Source organism: Acinonyx jubatus, chromosome D4, assembly GCF_027475565.1.
Source record: "Acinonyx jubatus isolate Ajub_Pintada_27869175 chromosome D4, VMU_Ajub_asm_v1.0, whole genome shotgun sequence".
Taxonomy (NCBI): Eukaryota; Metazoa; Chordata; class Mammalia; order Carnivora; family Felidae; genus Acinonyx; species Acinonyx jubatus.
Window position 1 is genome coordinate 18,907,337 of NC_069391.1, and position 20,196 is coordinate 18,927,532.

Here is a 20,196-nt window from a genome sequence, read left to right on the forward strand (position 1 = left end):
CCTGCGATGGAGCACGTGGCTGCAGGTTAAGTGGTATCTGAATGCTCACTGCAGGTTGCATGTGTGTTTCTGGGGGTGGTATTTTCCACCTGCTCTCTCGTCTCCAGGTTTGGTTCACAGCCAGCAGAGGTCTGGGCAGGTACCAATACCAGTCTCTCCTCTCGCACACTATAAACTAAAAGAGAATGGAGACCCAGCCTCGACCCCCACCCACACTTAAGGAAGCAATTAGAGACCTGCTAGATGAGGTGAACTCTTTGGGTAGTTTCTTCAGCAAAGAGATTGGGATGACACTTCACATCTGTTGTAACTCTGCTGCCAAACCCTGAGAGCTGCACTCCCTAATCCTTTATCAATGTCCCTGGCTCTCCAGGGAAGCCTTTTTCAGAGTGTGAACAACCAGTCTTCAGCACGTTCTCTTCCCATCTGGTAGACGGGTCTTAACCGATTTTATCATTGTTCCCTGCATCCAGACTTACAGTGTCATTGGAGAGTGAGACTGAAGAATGAATATGGGTGCCCTAGCAATAGGCAATGGCCTGCCAGGGACTGAGTGTGGAGTCAATTAGAACCAGGCTGCCTGGGGTTGACAGTTCCATCCTATAGGCCTATATGATGCTTCCAATGTCTGGAATGCTATTTATTTCCTTTTCGTTGACTAATTGTATGGATCCATCTGCCTTTTGCATTTAGGGTGTTTGGATGAAATGTAATTACAATCTAATCATTGCTAGGTTAGTTTCCAACATAAGCTGAAGGGCCATCCCTTACACAGCTGTACGCTGGGAGTTCTGTGTCATTCACTATGTGTCATATGATGGCACTACCTGCCACAAGGTTAAAATGCCAAAATTCAAGATAGCAGAACCATGATTGTTGCTTATGTGGCCCAAGTCCATTTAAAATTCTACTTTGAAGTGGAAAATGTATAAGAGGTGTGAAACTTTAGGGACAGAAATTTTAGCCTGGGCCAGCAATTTCAGTTCCAGAATCCTCAGGAGGCACTGTGGATAACTCTCTCCCCTTTTTAGAGGGCAAGTGTGTATCAATTTATCTCCCTTGGAAATATTTTGCAATATTCACTGTAAATAAATATGGGAGCTAGTGAAAATATGTATATTATAGAAAGGGTCAAATAACTAATTGCTTTGTAAAACACTGAGTCAGGTGTTTGTAAGCACAATCTAATTTTACTTTCATGATGATGCATGAGAAAGATGTTTCCTCCATCAACGTAGAAACAGTCTCAAGAAAACTAATTTATTTGCTTGATTTACCGCTAGTCTGGAATGTCTCTGAAAACCTATGCTCCTGCCATTTCATAATATTCAATATCGATGGTGGCTTTTCTCAAGGCCCTGTGCCTTTTCAAGACCCTTGAATTTGTAGCTTCTTGTACAGAACCGTAGGGAGGCAGAGAATTGGGCTGCTTTCCAGATGGATACTCTCAAACAAAGAAGTTGCCAGCCAGTTTGGAAGTAGATATCTCCTTGTATCAAGTGGCCCCACCTCTTGGACAGGATCCAGAAGGCTGGTCCGTTCTCTTCTGTGATGGTTTCCACCCTCTTGATGACTGGGTATGTCCTACCTTGTCAAAAAGACATCTGGGCACAATGAGTGCTAGACGTGCTTGTCTCTAGAGCCTGAAATTAGTAGCCATCCGGTGAACAGCACGCCTCAGTGGCTACTCTGAAAGGAGCTCCAGAGGCAGGGGAAGTGGGGTAGGTCTTCTTGGACTGCAAAGAAGACAATGCATCTCACGTCATCCTGTCACACTGCGCCTCCATGTTAGCCAGCATGCTCGTGTACCCGCTCGCCCTGGGCTTTAGTGGGACCCTGAATGGTAGCCTTCTGAGGTGCTTGGCAGGTCTCTCCCCCTGTGCTTGGTTGCTAGGAAGTTGAATCCTGTCCCTCCACAACCATGGGGTCTCTCTCTCCCTGGATTTTGGAAACAACACTATTAACCTTAAACTGTTTTTGTTTTGTTTTGTTTTGTTTTTGCCTTCCCAAAGATTCATTAGCTTGAGCAGTTTGTTGGATAATGCTTGTAGCCCTGTTCAGAGCCAAATGACTCCAGAGGTTTTATGTGTGGCCCAGATTTTTAATTTGGGTTTTGAAAGCTGTTCTTGTCTGGACCCTAGAGGGAAAGTAGAGAGGGAAAGTAGAGAGAATTGTAAATATGATTTTCTGTTGGAAGAGACCTACTATAGGCAGACAAGGTGGGGGGGGGGGGGGTGGGCAGAAGGCAGTACTATGTGTTGTTATGTGACAGAAGAACAGGGTCAGAAGACACCCTTACTCAGGACAGCTGGCATCATGCCTGTTTCTGACTCTAGCAGCGGAACCAGTTTTTGCTGGCATCAGGAGCTCACTGTCTTACTAGGGAGAAGAACAAGATCAAGTTCACATGTGTATTAGCTGTGGAAGCAAAGGGTCAGGAGTACTGTGAGTACTCTCTCTGGGGACCTAGGGACAAGCAGAGTCAGTATCTGTAGTTTACAGGTGAAACAACTAAGGATCTACACCAAGAAACATACAAACAAAAAAATGATCTTTAAGAGCTGTGCACTCATATATGAGGATTGAATAAGCCTCTCCCATATTTAACTTATTCATTCACCCAACTTATTAGATACCAGTGCCCCAAGCACTAATACAGGTAGTGCTGAGATCCAACAGTGAGCAAGACAGATGCATTTCTTAGAGTCCAGTATGGGAAACAGGCAAATAAAAATGAACAAATGAATAGTAATCTCTTATTATAGTAATTATTATGAAGGAACAATAAAAAAACAGGGTTTGAGAGAGAATATTGGCAAGGAAGGAAATATTCCAGACTGAAGTTTTAATGGAAAGTCTCTTTGAGGTTTAAAAGATGAGAAAAAAAGACCCATGTGAATCTCAGAGCAATAAACATGCCTGAAAGAGGAAACATTTTGTACAAAAGCCCCAAGGGAGAAAGAACTAGGAAAGTTCTAGGATCTTGGCGGAAAAATACCATCTGGCTGGTGTGGTTGGAGTGTGCTGCATCATAAGGCAGTTGGGGGGAAATGAGATAGTGGAACCAGAGGTGTGATCAATCGTGGCCTTGAAGATGATGCATGCTAGTTAGGATTGTATACTAAGGGTTGTAAGTCTTTGGATGTTTACCTTATCTTTGAGTAATATGTACATTCATGTGGCTCACACATTTACAAATTTAAGAAAGTATACAATGTAAAGATTCTCTTCCATTTCTACCTCATCTACAATGTTCCTATCCCCCAACTGGCCCTTCGTAGATAACTGTTGTCATTAATTTTTTAGGGATCTTGGGCATAAAGAAAACAGGCACACATGCTTCCTAGGTATGCTTCTAATTTACGCATGAAGTAGAATACCCTATACCCTACACCCTATACCGCTGCTTGCTTTTATCAGTTAGCATATCTTGGAAATCTTTCACTATAAGTGTAAAGAGATCTTGATTTTTTTTTTGTATAGGTAGAAAGCACTTTATCTTGTAGATATGCCATAATGTGTTTAACCAGTGGTTTGGGGGTTATTTTTAATCACTAACTGTTACAAACAATGCCAAAATTAATAACTGTGGGAGAACATCATTTTGCCATGTACACAGTATATTGGTGGTATAGACTCTTAAAAGAGAAATTTGTGAATCAAGAGGTATATGTTTTTGAGAATATCATGAGAAATGGCAGAATAAGGAGTTCCAAGAATTGATCCTTCTACTGAGTGAACATAAGCTGGTGTAAACTGACAGAAAAAATTTTTTTCAGAACTTGGAAATTTAATAAAAATCTTACAGCAACCAGGGGCGTGCTTAATGAAGGAAAAGGCTGCTAAGTTTTGGTAAGAAAGTCTTGTGGTACGTTTGCTTACCTGTCTACCATCCCCCATCCCCCAACTTGGTGGCAGCCATGGAGGGTGGCCCACATTTCTGGTGCAGCTGCTACTGCTAGGACAATGGGAAACAAGCAATACAGACTTTCTCCCTCTACAAACTGTGTATTTTGACTCATATAGCATTTCTCTGAAGGACCATTTCAGAAGCTTGCCCTTATTTCACCCCCTTGAGTCTTGTTGGCATCTGTTGAAAGCATTAAAGATATATTACCCATGGCTGCCTGGGGCAAGGGATGACATAATGGGGTAAGCTGCAGACCAACCCAAAAGCCTGAGAAAGAGGAAACTGAGAAGGAAGATTCTTGGTGTGTGTAATGATTTGAAAGTCTGCTGTATAGGTCAGGGAATTGAGAGCACAATGTGCACACTTGGGACTGGATACATACTCTGAAATGTCCTGAGAGGACTGTGAGTGTGCATCTCTGGCTGACGTTTCGGCTCTCCACAAGCAAAAGGTGAAGGCTGAGGCAGAGTTGTAGGCACACTGGCAAAGCATTGAAGGAATGTTCCAGTTTAGAGCCAGTCTGCAAAGGAAGACCAAAACAGTATTTTTGACTGTTGGCTTTTGGTTCCAATCATTTTAGGAAATCTCTGACCACTAAGGCAATGAAACAGGGACTTTAGAGACCACACATAACAAGGAAAATAGTCTTTACAAAAATAGTTTAGAATAGTCACTAAACAGATGGATGACTGCAGCCCTCGCCAGGTAACAACAGCAAACCCTAGGGAGGGGGAGAAAGATTGATTTCCAGAGTGACCACATTATAATACTCAGAATGTTGAGTTTGTAACAACAACAACAACAACAATTACAAGGTATACAAAGAAACAAGAAACTGTAGCTCCTTTACATAATTAAAAATAGAAATTGACCAACTCTGGGGGCACCTTGTTGACTCAGTCGGAAGAGGATGTAATTCTTGATCTTGGGGCCATGAGTTTGAGCCCCACATTGGGTGTAGAGATTACGTAAATAAATAAACTTAAAAAAAGAAAAGAAATTGAGAAAAAAAAAACTCTGAAGAAACCCTCATATTGGACTTGACTATGCTGTGTTTTTAGCCATGTAATTATTTTTACCAGCTCTTTCTATGTTTGAGTTACTGTCTAGTGCTTTCTTATTTTTGCCTGAAGAACTCCACTTAGCATTTCTTGTAGGGAGAACCTCTTAGTGAAAGACTCACTCAGCTTTTCTTTATCTGGAAATGGCTTCATTTCTCCTTTCATTTTGAAGGATAGTTTTGTCAGATATAGAATTCCTGGTTAACAGGATTTTCTGTTTTGTTTTATTTTGTTTGCTTTCAATGCCTTAACTATCTCTTCTGGTCTCTGCAGCTTCTGCTGAGATATTGTCTGTTAATCATATTGAGGATCCCTTGTACACAATGATTCACTTTTCTCTCTGCTTTCAAAATTCTCTCTTTGTCTTTTGATAGTTTTATTATAATGTGCTTCTCTTTGGATTTACCCTTTTTGGAGTTTGTTGAACTTCTTAAGTGTGTGGATTTGAGAGGTTTTAGGCTCTTATTTCCTCAAATATCTTTCTGTTCCTTTCTCTCCTCTCCTAGAGCTCCCATTTGCATGGTTGTACATTTGATGGTGTCCCACAGGTGTCTCCAAAACTTCAAACATTCTCCAATCTTTACAAATACATTGTGTGGAAGACTTTTCCCTGCAACTGACAAAATGACTAAGATCTGTAGCTAGAATGAGGTGTGCATCAGGATGCCACATATGGGGATATAGGAGTGCCACATGGGAGACTAGTCCCCTAGAAGTTAACAAACTGGGACAAGAGCTCTGGGCCTCAAAAGCTATGGTGCTATCAGGGTGTTCTTCTGAAGTCCTCTGGTACTCTGAACGACGGAGGGCTCTTTCTAATAACTGAGTGACAGCTGTATGAAAAATGCCTGCACCTTGGTGGATGCTCCAAATAAAGTTGTGAATGAATGAGAACCACATAAAAAAGTCTGCTCAATAAAGTAGACAGCAGATGAGTTCAAAAAGGAGGAGGAGTCTCAGGTCTGCTGAAATCTAGTACTAAAATGACTTATTGAAAATGGCCGAAGCCCACGCGTAATTTCCAAAGCCCTGGAATAAGCCTGGGGGAGAGGAACTAAACCACTTTAGATGATTTTGGTCACCCCAGTGCCTTTTCATTATCTTGTCTGTTTCTGTGTGCTCTCCTCTGTCTTCCTCACCACAGTACTGCCTGTCTGTTCACTGACAGCTTAAGTCTCTTTGCCTGTATTCTCAGATGTGCCAGGAAGATGGATACTCTCATTAGCAAACATGAACTGACTGAAGTTACTCTCGGCTAGGCTCCATGCTGGGTACTGAAGATGCAGAAATGACTGGGGTGTAGTCCTCACCATGATGAAACTGAATTATAGTGAGAAAAATCTCATAAGGATACACAGAATGTGTACAAATTTAAGGCTTCCTTGAGGAATTCGAAAAAGTTATTCGTTCTTCAAAGCTTTATTGGACACCTAAAGGGGAACAGGCTCTGTTCTAGGACAAGAAATTCACTGAAGGACAAAACAAGCAAAATCCTTGCATTTAGGGAGCTTTCTTGTTTTGTATGTTTTAGGAGGTGAAGGAGCATACACAAATCAAGTAAGTGGGTAAATAAAGCAATTTTAGGTTATGTGAGGATTATGAAGGGGATGTATTATGTGTTTTTTTTTTTAATTTTTATTTCTTTAACGTTTATTTATTTTTGAGACAGAGACAGAGCATGAACAGGGGAGGGGCAGAGACAGAGGGAGACACAGAATCTGAAACAGGCTCCAGGCTCTGAGCTGTCAGTACAGAGCCCGACGCGGGGCTCGAACCCATGGACCGCAAGATCATGACCTGAGCCGAAGTCGGACGCTTAACCGACCGAGCCACCCAGGCGCCCCGGTTGTATTATGTTTTAATATAGCTAGAGAATAGCATTAGTCTGATGGAAAAAGAGCTACTTAATGTAAGAGGGTTAAGTCAAGTTTCAAATGGAGTCTCAGCAGGAGGTGGCTGTAGATAAGTCCTTATGCCTGTGTTTACAAAATAATTCAGAGCTATCATTTACTGTTTGTAAAACAATATAGTCCCTTTTCCAAACCATGTCAGCTCCATTATTTCCATTTGATCCCCACAGCTAACACATTATAGTAGTTCCATTATGGAACTTTGATTATTTACCTGAGTAATTTGCATCTTTTAAAATAATCATCATTTCCCCTTCTGGAAACAAACAAAAAGGTCAGTGACTTCTCACCTCACAAAATTGTTTGAGGATTCAAATTAGTAGGATCCAACATACAAGTGCTTACCATTGGAATATAATTTATTTCAATAAGTGAGGGTTTACTCTTAATCAGAAGAAGGTTACTGAGGGTCAACTATGTGTTGGAAATTATGGTAAGTGTTGAACCTTAGTTTCCAGAAATACCCAAATGGATGTAGGATACCCCCATATCAGAAATACTACAAAAGAGATTCCTATGTTGGGTTGGGTCACTAGATTGAAAGTTCTAAGGCAAGTATCCCCCTGACTTTTCTCTTACATCATTTTCAGGACCCAAGTTAGATGCCTAACTATGGATATTTATAGTAGATAATCAATCATGATGGATAGAATGAGTGGGTGTGTTCAATAACTTTGAACTTATTTGATGCCTCTGACTTCCCTACCACTATCATTCTAAAATATGATTGCTAGATTCTTCGACATTTTTCTGGAGCCTAGCATTTGGCAAAATCAATGATTCTTCACTTTTGAAATCAGGTAGTACCTATGCTAAGGTTTACTCCGAGGGAAGTGCTCTGGGACACCCACTGCCTCTCAACACACTGAAGTATAGAGAATGTATATGTCTCAATCAAGATACTTCTAGCTTCTGAAGGCCTCTAGAAGATTAGATACTGATTAAAATGTACCCAAAGAGTTTTTAAGAGCTCTTGCCAAGCACGCCTAGGAGCATATGAAAATAATTAATAGAATATATACCAAATCTGACCTACTCTAGGGATTAGGTGTTCTCCAAGAAAGAATTCCAGGATAGTTGGTTTGGGATAGTTTTTGTTCACTTTCCGTAGAGGAGCACTGTTTGTAGTGTTATTTGTTCTGTGAGAGGCAAGGGCTTGCCAAGCAGGACTCAGAGAGGAGAATTATGCATACTTAAAGCACCAAAACTGCAAAATAATCTTCAGTCACCATATATTTCAGTCTCCTGATGCTCACAGCTTTCTTGTATATTTTCTTAACCAAAAAAAAAAAATATTAAGTGGTGGTCTTTGAGCAAAAGTAGAATCATTTTCTTACCATAAACTTCGCACTGCTTTTCATAAAGTTCACATCAGAATAGCAGAGCCATTCCAAAAATTCAGGTGGCCTTCTGGAAGGACTTGCTGGAGGCTGTATTTATTTATTCCTACGTTTATCATCCCTACAGAAGCAATGTTGTGTGGATAGAGAAGCTCTAGGCATATTTTGCCAGGATCTCTCCCTGGGGCACAATGTCGGGTTTTTTGTTTCTTTGTTTTTTCAAAGTCTTTGTTTACATTGAGAGTGTATTGGATGATTGAAACCAGAACTTGGGATGGCTACTTGCTGTTTGAAGAGGCCAGACACCTGGAAACTGAAGGCTTGGGCTGTTGCCCTGGGCTCACCACTCCCAGCTGTTAGATCCTGGATACAACTCATCTCTCACAGCTGTTGTGCCCCCTTAACCATTAGCATGATACTACCCACCTCACAGAAATAACTGATTAATAATCATGGAGGAGCTTTAATAAAGCTGAAACAAAATTCAAAGCTACTCATTCTGTTATTTAAGAATTTTGAATTAATGGCTCACACCTAGTTTGTTTTATGCTCAGGATTCAAGATTTTAATCCAATCAGTCTGCATGCCATTGTTCTCTCTCTTCCATACTTTGCACATAAATGAGACTCATCCTAATCTTTGAACCTGCTGTTTCTTCTATCCTGAACCTGCCTCTACACAAGTCCTACATGTGCTTTGAATCTCAGTTTAAATCCCAGATTTTCATGACAACTTGGGATTAAATCTAGAATAGAGAAATAATTTGCCCAGTCTAAACAAGTGATTTAGCCACATGTGTTGTTGCATATACTTGCGATTTTCTTTGAATTGTCTGAATGCAATGGCTCCATATGACATTTTGAAAATTAGAAATCCAGTGGCGATGAAAATCTTTGGAAGTTTATGGATTTTGCTTGTCAGTCAACCTCTGTAAAACAGTTAAACACTGATATTCCTCAAAATAATAACTAATCTTCAACATGGGATGATGTTTTAGGGAATTGTATACGAGTTCTTTTGAAAAACATTTTGCTACAGATATCCACCAGTATAATTTTTCTTAATATTTAGGAATCATTTTTAGTCCATACCTCAAAAGTGAACCCTCAGCCTTGGGATGAGGATGTGTCCCCAAAGAACAACTGAAACACAAAACTCATTTTGCATAAGTATCATAAAATGATGCTATCAGGGATTGTCTCTGCAAGGAACTCAACTAGGGCTGATGTGAGGACAGTGGCAACACTCTCCACAAGAGGACAGCCAGTGTAGAGCTGGCTCTCTGGGCCTGATTAATCCATATGCAAGGTGACTTGTAGCACTTCAGACATTGCTTTTTGTCCTGATGCCTGGCAAGACTCCAGGTGGAGAAGAAGGGAGTCACTTACTTCTGCATTGTCCTGACCACTACAGAGACTATATCCTGTGTTGATTTTGTCCTAAAACGAGCCAAAGTCCAAAACTTCTCATTTCAGACTAAAGTCTGCAGAGGGGAAGTGAGGAAGTGACCTGGCTAAGGACCCACCATTTGTTAAAGTAACAGGACTGAAATCTGCATTTTTAAAATATCCATTTTAAGACTGGAGATATGAAATGTATTTCTTTTTTCCCCTAAAATGTAATATGAATTATATGTGTTCAAAAATTCCCAGAGGTTTCCTTTTCCTCATCACATTCCTGCCTGCACAAAATCTTAAGTTCTTAATGAGTACCGTCACAACAATGACATCCTACCTCCAGATCACAACTTCCCCCAAAGTTTCTAACTATGTCCATGCCTCTGTTCTTTTGATTTTGTCCTTCTCTTGGCCTGGATGACCCTACTGGACAATATCCTTTAATTATCAGCTCTGATACCTTACCGAGTTTTTCATAGCTCCTTTAGTTGATTGGGTTATTATCCTTCACTAATGGTTTATATTTTGCCTCTGGAGATAATCCTATTTCTCTTTTCCTTCCCCCTAAAATAGGATCATCCAGAATCTGAGAACCCTGTTTTTTCATCTTAAAAACTCCTGGCACCAATAAGCATCCTATAAATGTGTGTTTAATTTGAATCTGCCATTGCCCAAAGTCATAGATAAACTAGTAAAAAAAAAGAAGTAGAGCCCAGATCTTCTGAGCCCCAGTTCCTGTTCTCTTTCCATTCTAGCTTGAAAGGTGACTTTGACTTTAATTTTGACCTTGAATGAGGACATCTCTCCTGTCCCTCGCTTCACACTGGATGCTCCAAGCCAGCAGTGTATGCTGGATGTATAGTAAAGGGTGAAATCATCCTGTGCTCGTCCTGGAATCTTGGGAGGTCTCACATCCGGCAGTCCCAACTGTGAAGTCCAGACGCTCCATCAGCGAGTCTGTCTGGTGTTCTGAAATCCGTAAATGTCTTTGTCAGCCCAAACTTCTGCTGGACTAAACATAGTTTCTGCGCCAAGTTGCCCCTGTAATCCCACCCATCAAGTTCTCAGAATAGTCATGGAGCAATAATCGTTTCACCCACTGCGTCAGCATCTGAGATTTAATCATGCCCAGGTGGCAGGAGCATGCAGAGCAAGATGCAAGGACAAGAAGAAGACATGAGGACCTGCCCCAAGGTCCGGTCCCTGCAACTCCAATGCCTAAACGTCAGAAACTCTAATCAGTTTCTGCCTTCCCTTCCAGGGGGTCATGAGGTATTGACATGAATCACTTGCATTTTGAAATCCAAAGTTCTGCAGTTTCCAGTGGGAACTGTTTCACTTGCCTGAGAGCAACAGGAGAGTCATAGACCTCATGCTGGAGCTTCCTGGACTTTGCTGGCTGGCTAAAAGACAGGTTTGAAAAGATTTGTGTGGGGTCCTTAGAATTTCCTACCTAAACTGGGGCTTCTTGGCAAACCTGGAGGAAGCTTTTCCACTCTCTAATACCCGGCTCCCCAGAAGGACCTGTGGAGAATACTACTCTGTGGAATAATAATAGGTGTTTTGAAGAGAAAGCTAATACTGCTAAATAAGTTTGGGAAACACTAGATTAAACCAGATAACTCTCTCTGTTGCTACTTTTTAGCTGAGGAAAACCTTTATGTTCATAATATATTTCCTAATTGCCCCAGAGGACAGACTGTGTGGCTTATTTGACCATTGAAACACTTTTTCCACCAACACTGTGGTAGAACTAATGGTAACTGGAATTCATTTAAAAATAAGCAAAACAAAATAAAACAAACAAAAAACCCCCAAAGAGACCAAAAAAGTCTCATCTAGTCCTGCTATTCTTTTCTTTTCACACCAGCCTTGTGTAGCCACTTCCTTTACATTTTCTTCTGTTTTATTTCCCTTTAGTTTATTTATTAATTTTATTAGTTTATTTATAGAAACTATCTGCCAGTTTCTTCTTTTAAAAAAAAATCTATTTTTAACATTGCTTCCATGTGTTTGGAGTGGAAAGAGCAAGGGGCTTGAATTTAAACAAATATGAATTTGAGTCTTTGCTCTGAGTCTTAATTGTGTGACCTGGAACAGATCTCTTTATTTTTAGTGCCTTTAACTTACTCCTCTGTAAAATGAAGAAGAGAATATACTCAGCTCCCAGGATTGTTTCAAGACTGAGATAGATAGATAGATAGATAGATAGATAGATAGATAGACAGATAATATATGAAGCACAACAGATGCTTATAAGTATATGTGAGGCACCATTTATATTATTGCTATTGTATTGACATCAATATTTGCAATAGAAACAGAACTCAGATGTCTTTGAAACATCTTACCGCATACATGTAATAAGATTGATCAGTGCTATTTTAAGTCACAAGACAGAATCAGAAGGTTTTATACTCTCCACCTGTCCTCCCAAAAAGTTATTCTAATTGTTGTTGATTATTTAATGCCGAATTCCCCATCTGGGGGGCTGTAGTTACAAGTCATGTGGGGGTACTCTTGAACCCCTAAATTTTTGTGCTGGCCAGAGCCCTGGACTTGTCACTTCTGTCCTCGAAGCAGCCTCTCAGTTAACTTTGTGTTTTGCATAAATATGACAGTTATTAACTCGAGGCACCAAGATATAAAGCCATGTTATGAAATGTACTGGTTGTTGTCATGATGTCACAAACACAGTCATGATGGTACAACCAATTCTTGACAAGTGATCAATTTAAATACTTACATTTTATTCACAATCAACCAAGGTTCAAGCCAGGACAGGGACACTGCTTGTTTGGGGTGTGCTATATTAGGGAAAAAAGGTTAGAATAGTCGTAAAGACCCTTTAGACAATGAGATAACTGGATTTTGTAAATTGACTCCAACACCTGGCTAACTGCTTGACCCTGAATTTTGCAGTCTCTCCTTGCTCTACTTTATTACTTAGAAACAAAGGCTAGAGCCTCTTCCACTAGCATCAATTTCCCCCTCAGAGGGAGTTGGAGGTCCAGCAGACAAACTATGAAGAAAGTTAACGTTTCAAGGGCACAGGGAAGTGGCTGAAGGGCTCTCTAGTTCCTGTGACTCTGTTTTCAAGGGTTTTAGAACCAGAAAGGTTTAAATTAAAATCCCAACTCTGGGTCTGTCCCTGAGCCCTGGTGATCCATTCACTAAATTGAGACAGTGAAAGGAAGGAGTCTGGTGATAAATGCGGAAAAACATTTTACAAATGGTAAAGTGCTGTGAACATGTGAATTGTTGTATTCTACTGGTCTGGATCTGGAGGGCTGGTTTGGGCAAATGGAGACTGAGCCAAAAAGGCAGCATTTCCAACTCAGGCCTTACTTCTGGCCCCCTGCCTTTCCCATTTTCACATTCGCACGTCGGGGCTCAGACTGAGGGGAACATGCCCTAGAGACTGGTGGTTTCCATTAGAATACAAGCTCTACATTCCACGGCAGGATTTCCAGCCTCAGCACATGTTGGCCCAGACTCTGCAACCCCCCTGCCCCACTCCCCCACATTGCTATCAGTCCCCCTGGGGACAGCTTCTTGCAACGTGTTGTTTTGTCTGTCCCCTGTTGCTACAGCAATCCAAAAAAGATTTGTGTTTCCAATTCCCTGAAATGGAGACATCTGCATGCAATTTTGAAAATCCTTGTCAGGGTCCTCGTTTACTGTTTTGATCAGCTCTCTCTGACATGTGGGCAGAGTCTCCAGAGAAGTTCAAAGGGAAAAGACCCTCTAGGCAAACAAGTGCTTCCCATAAGGGGAGCCTTCCTATGGATTCCTTTTCCCTGTGGAATAAAAGCATGAGGCAAAACCATGAACGCTCAGAAGCTAACTCCAACCCCCACTCTCCCTGCCCAGGCCATAAAGAATAGGGGTCAAATTAAAAGGCCCAGATTAGAACCCCCTTGAAGTTCATTTTTGTGAAGCAGGTTGTGTCCTGAATTTCCACGTAAACCCATAGAGTCCTAAAATTCTGCCATTTACACATGCCCTAGTTTGAGAGGTGACAGACGTGATGTTTAGTACTGGACAACAGAAATCCTGGGTTTTGCTCCTCATTCCAATTAACCATGTCATCTAAAGTGTCAGAATTTCATCTGGGCTTCAGTTCTCTTGTAAGTTGAGTTGGTTGGATGTTCATGGCCTTTTTCAAGTCTAAAATAGGTCAAGATGGGCCATGAGAGGGGCTCCTATATACCTGCTGACTCTGGGCAGAAATAATTTATCATTTTAATCACTGGACTATCTCTGAGATAAGGTGGGGAAGGAATATTGTTTTTTAGCTCCACAATGGAGTGGAAGATTCATCTAGATCTGAGAGTCAAATAGACCTAAATTCGAGCCCTGGTATGCCACTTTTGGGGAGTGGGAGCTGGGCCAATTTATGTAAGGCCTCTAGGATATTGGCAGCAACTTCATAGATATCATGACAAATAGGTAAAGTAATGTATGCAAAGTATAATGCATGGTACATAGAACAAGCAACATTTATATAATTTCCCATTCCTCTACTTTTTGCAATCTATCAGCTTTCTTCCCTCAAAGCTATTCCAAATCCAAGCATAAACAGTCATTTAAAGCCCTTAATGCATATCTATATACAAGCATATATGCATATTATATCTGGAAAGTCACCCATAGCATACCCATACTATGACTTCTTAGTTAATTAGTGTTAAAACTTGTGAGAAACAAGGTAGGTTTGTTTTTTAAATGTAATTTAACCTCCCCCCACTGCCACCCCGGGGACCTTATAAAATATATTCAGTTCTTTCTTGAGTACCTGAGCATTCCAAATTCCTGTTTTCTTCTTGGATCTTCAGAAACAGCATTTATATTATTTTATTACTTTTAATATATGTAACATATGGATGCTCTTGTCCATCCTCTATGGAATATTCCATATGAATGAGCTCTGGGTGATGTTCTTCCATATCCCTCCACTTCACCAACTGAGCCAGAGGGCTGTTACGCCTTTCACTGCTGTCAAATATTTTTCCATGAGAAGCCCTTCCCCCTATTCCTAACATGATGCCTCATGTTTATGGCAGTCCAGGTTGGTAGAATTTTTGTTAAGACAGCAGTTCATGGACTGTGGCACCAGATAAGTTTGGGGGCTTTAGTTTAGTTTATAAATACCATTTGTTTGAATGGCTCTGAAGCCTTTTGTTTCTTTTCTCCTTTGCCATATCCCAGATTTGTGAGATTACTAGAGAACAGAGTCCTTGGTGGGTTCATTTTCACCATATTTATGGCTCAAAGCCCATGAGTTTTAAGGGCTACTGTGTTTCCCATTGCTGCTGTGACAAATGACGACAAACTAAGTAGCTTGAAATAACACACATTTATTATACTATAGTTCCAGAGCTCAGAAGTTTAGAATGGGTCTCAGTGGGCTAAAATCAAGATGTCAGCAGGACTGGGTTCCTTTAGGAAGGTCTAGAAGAATCTGTGTCCTTGCCTTTCCCAGCTTCTGGAGGCTGCTGCCCTCCTTGGCTCAAGACATCCTCCTCTATATTCGAAGCTAGCCACATGTGTATTCAAACCTCTTACTTTCTGCTTGTCACCGCAGCTTCTGTCTTCATATCGGGTTCTGTGACTGTGACTCTTGCCTCCTTTGTATAATGGCCCTTGTGATTAAACTGGGCCTGCCAGCATGAACAACCTTCCCATTTTGACCCTTAACTTAATCACATCTGCAAAGTTCTTTTTGCCAATTAGATACCGTAGTCATAGATTTTGAGGATGAGGACATGGACATCATTAGACAGCCTTTATTCCCCACCACTGCAGTTATGAAGGTAAGATTGTCCTGAGTGATCTCTATTCCAGTGCACTCCGTCTTGTCCACCCAACCAACTTAGCATCCTGGGGACTGACCTTTGGGAGACTTACCTAACTAGACTGGTGTTTCTACTGGGCCAGCCAAGAAGACACTTCTACCTCTCCAGCCATAACAGTGTGGGTGCCTGACTTCTTTGGCTCAGCATCCTAAATTTGAATCTACTCCTTCCAGTTCTTGTAGAAAACTAAGCAGGTTTTCCCATTGACATCCATACCAGGCATGTCTAGATATGACATCTAGATATGGTACCTGGCTCTGTGGCTGGCCCAGAGTGGGCAGACAAAAATACTACGTTTTCCCAAACTGGAAAAAAAAATGGACAAACACCCCAGAATTGGAGACTTCTTTGCTACTGGTGACTGATCCAGTAAGACACCTATACTGGGGAGAATAATCCAATAGCTAATCTTTACTAGGTTGTTAGTTTTTTGCCAGTTACTGTCTTGGGTGTGGATACATATTATCCTTTTACTTCTATCCACTCTATGACGTTTTTACTATCATTAGTCCCCTTTTATATGTAATGAAACAGAGGCTTAAAGAAAAGAGTTGACCAGGTTAAGACAACTAGAAAGATTTGCTTCTAAGATCCTCCAGTACTTCCTAATCTTTCAGAAGATTGACTACATCTGGTCTTTGTCCACATACCTGTTCTTTATGCTCACTCCCTAGGTGATGGCACCAGGTCCAATCACTTTAAAAACTATTTATATATTAAATATTCTTAAACTTAAGTCTCCAGCCTGAATCTCTCCAAGGAACTCCAGACTCATGTCCAACCACTCATTTATCACCTTGATTTCAAGGTCCATTAGACATCCTCAACATATGACCAAAACCATGGGGCACCTGGGTGGTTCAGTCAGTTAAGCGTCCGACTTCAGCTCAAGTCATGATCTCACAGTCTGTGAGTTCGAGCCCCACATCAGGCTCTGTGCTGACAGCTCGGAGCCTGGAGCCTGCTTCCGATTCTGTGTCTCCCTCTCTCTCTGCCCCTCCCCTGCTCATGCTCTGTCTCTTTCTGTCTCAAAAATAAATATAAACATTAAAAAAAGTTTAAAAAAAAAACATATGACCAAAACCAAATGCCATTTCTTATTCTCCCCCCATATGCTCCCCACCCCAAGTGGCTTTCATCTTAGAAAAATGTGACCATCATCCAGTGGTCACTTTTTACACCTTTACATACCATCCATCAGCAAATTCTATCCTATCTACTTTTATAATATCTACAGAAGCTGAGCACTTTTGACCATCTAGGTCTAAACTGGGATGTCCAATAGAGATATAATGTGAGACACACAAGTGATTGTAAATTTTCCGGTAGCCACATTAAAAAAGTAAAAAAAAAAAACAAAAAAAACAAAAAAAAACAACCCCATTCAATAACATATTTTAATAACACTAACACATTTACTAATGTTTCATTTGAGCAATTTTTTAAGTTTATTTTTTTTTGGGAGAGAGAACAGGGAGAGGCAGAGAAAGCGAGCGAGAGAGAAACAGAGACAGAGACAGAATCCCAAGCAGGCTCCACTCTGTCAGCACAGAGCCCAACATGGGGCTTGGACTCAGGAACTGTGAGATTATGACGTGAGTCAAGACCAAGAGTCAGATGCTTAACCGACTGAGCCACCCAGACACCCCTGAGCAATTATTTGAAGAAAACATTATTATTTCCTCCACATGTGATCAATACAATATAAATATTATTGAGGCATTTTACATTGTTTATTTTCTATGAAGCCTTTGAAGTTTGATGTACACTTAACACTTACAGCGCATGTCAGTTTGAGTGAACCCTGTTCCAAGTGCTCAGTAACCATATTTGGCCAGTGGCTTCTTTGTTAAACAGTGCAGATCCAAGATCATAATCCCCCTAGAATTCTGTCACAACCTCCTGACAGTCTTTGGTGCTTCTGCTTGAATTCCCAAGTGTATGATTCACACAGCAGCTTAATTGATCTCTTTAAAATGTAAATCACATTATGCCACTCTTTTGCACAAAGTATCTCCAAAGGCTTCCCATTACCAATAAAGTAAAATTCCGCAGTCCTTCCATGACTGGTCCCTCGCCAACTCCTTGACAATTTTCACACCCTGCTCTTTCTTACTCTGCTCTAGTTCGCTGGCTTTACCAGGCACAGCTGATGCTCCATCCGTATCCCTTTGAGCCCCTCTGTTGGTTCTCTGTGCTCATCTTCCACCCTTGGAGAGCCATTTCCTTTAAAAGATGACCCTGGAGACCTTTTTTAAAGGGCTGCCTTTGTGTGCCTGGAACTAGCCCTCTTGCCTGTGCAGCCAGAGGCCAGGGGAGTTTACTTTCTCCCTGGCTCCTTGGTGTGTATAGTATAATCTCCACAAAAGATCAAGCTAAGGCTGGGGCTTGGCCTGAATTCTCAAACTTTCCTCCTCTACCTTCCTGACTCCCTTGCAGGTTACTCCTGAGAACACTTCCTTAATGAATCATTTATAAGGAAACCTGAGCAACCCAACCTAAGCTGCTGTAGACCCTCTGCTACATCAGGGCTGCCTTTGTACTTGCTGTTCCTCAGCCTGCACCTCTCTTCTCCCGGAGAGAAACATGGCTCGCTGCTCTCACTTCATCTGGGTCTCCGCTCAAACATTGCTGCCTCTACAGAAGACTTCTCTGGCACACCTGTGTGTTTCTCCCTGTCTCCTCCCGGCTTCCCTTTCACGTAACATTCATCACCATCTGTCATATATTATATAAGTGGGGTTTGTTCTTGTTGCTTGGGGTTTGCCTCTTTCTCTCACTGGAATATAAACTTCATGAAAGAAACAACTTTGTTTTGTTCGCATACCAGCCCCAATATTCAGAGGCTTGTGTGCTCACGAACAGTGATAAATATGTATTGAGTTAATAAATGAATGCATGAGCGACTGAACTAGTGGAGACAGGACCACACTGGACAGTAGAATTCTAGAGTTCACACCCATGTGTTTAAAAAGCCTAATCTACAAAGAGTGTTCAAACTATTAGGGTACATATGTTCCTCAATCAGCATGTGGCATCACTCATTATCTGTGCCAACTGCGGCACCTTCACCTGCCTCTGTACCAAGGGAGATGGCCCTATTTCTTAGGGCAGTGAGAGAAGAAGCATACGTTATTCTCCTGAAACACTACCAGCTCTTAGGAATCTTAGCTTCTTACTTTCCAAGTCCAATTTTGGCTCTAACCAGTAGTGCAAACAACATTAACCAATGTCAGACTGAATCCATGAAAAGTCAGGTTGAATAAATGAAATAAATGTGACATGCCTAGCACAGTTCCTGGCACATAGGATGCTCTTTAGTCCGAGTGGCTATAATTATCATGGCAATTATCTGCACCCTGACATTTTACTTCAAATCTGAGTCTGTAACTCAGTTACATCAATGTGAAAGAATGAGGTCTGGTAGGGAACAGAACAGAGACTCAGGGGGTGGGAAGCAGATAAAATATGCAGTGCCACGTTTCTAGGACTTTGCGTGCTAAGCATTGACCCCTGGAACCTGCACAGCAGAGGCGAGAAGTAACAATGAAGGGGAACATGTGATTTCCCCGGAGGAAAAGAATTATCATCTCTGTGGCTTTAGGAACAACGCTGCTCAGTAAACTTTGCTGGTAGTTTGCAGCCTGTCTGAAAAGACTAGCACATTCTTCCAGTGCCCCAGCCAATATTGCTTTTGGAATAGAGATTATTGGCAGATGTGAAAAGACAACTAAAATAGCTTAGAAATGAGCTTACTCCTGCACGAATCACCCCAACCTTTTCCTGTTTCAGTACATCAATGCAGGGAGCACGTTCTCTGTCTTTAAATGTCAATGAGCTTAGGAGTCATTTGATTCACCAAAAAAATGCAGTCAAATGATAAATGATGATCGCATTAAAATCATTCATATTAATATCAAAACTGCAAGCAACATAGCAAAATGCCACGACATTCCTGAGAAATGAATACCAACCATGTTCCTGCTCTACCAAGAAACTGTGCTCCTGGGAATGAGTTCCAGAATACGCACTTTCCTTCAGTCCCCTGATGTCACAGTCCTCAGGATGTGGTGCTAGGGCTTGGAGGGAGTGGTGAAATGGGCAGCTCGAGGCTCATGTGTATTGTCTGGTATTGTCCTATTGCTGACGTAACAAATGACCACAAACACAAACAAGTTTTAGTGGCTGATACCAACAAAAATTAATTATCTGACTCTTCTGGATGGCAGAAGTTTCAAATGAGTCTTGCAGAGCTAAAATTTACGTGTCAGCAGGGCTGTGTCCCTTCTGCAGGTTGTAGGGGAGAATCCATTTCCTTGCCTAATCCATCTTCTGGAGGTTACACTCATGTCTTTGCCCTGGCCTCTTCCCCATCATCAAGGTCAGCAGCATCTTAGGATCTCTCTCTCTCTCTCTGCCTCTGTCATCACACTTCCCCTAACTCTGACATTCCCTTTTATAAGGCCCAGCTAGATAATCTAAGATGATCTACTCATCTTAAAGTCTTTAACTTAATCATATGTACAAGGTCCTGTTTTCCCAGTAAGGTAACATATTCACAAGAAATAGGATATTTATTCCCAAGTTCCAGGAAATAGTATGTGGACATCTCTAGGGACCATTCTGCCAACCATACTCCCCACTATAATACCTCCCTTATTTATTCTGTATTTTCTGCTCCTTCTTCTGCAAATTCTGAACTCTCCTACACCACAAAGGA

The 20,196-nt window shown here is 41.3% G+C and overlaps 1 long non-coding RNA gene across 1 annotated transcript in view; it reads left to right on the plus strand.

Moving 5' to 3' along the window:
- Positions 1-20,196, plus strand: part of LOC113592855 (uncharacterized) — a 183,478-nt gene that overhangs the window by 81,578 nt on the left and 81,704 nt on the right. The gene's annotated exons all lie outside the window — the stretch shown is intronic.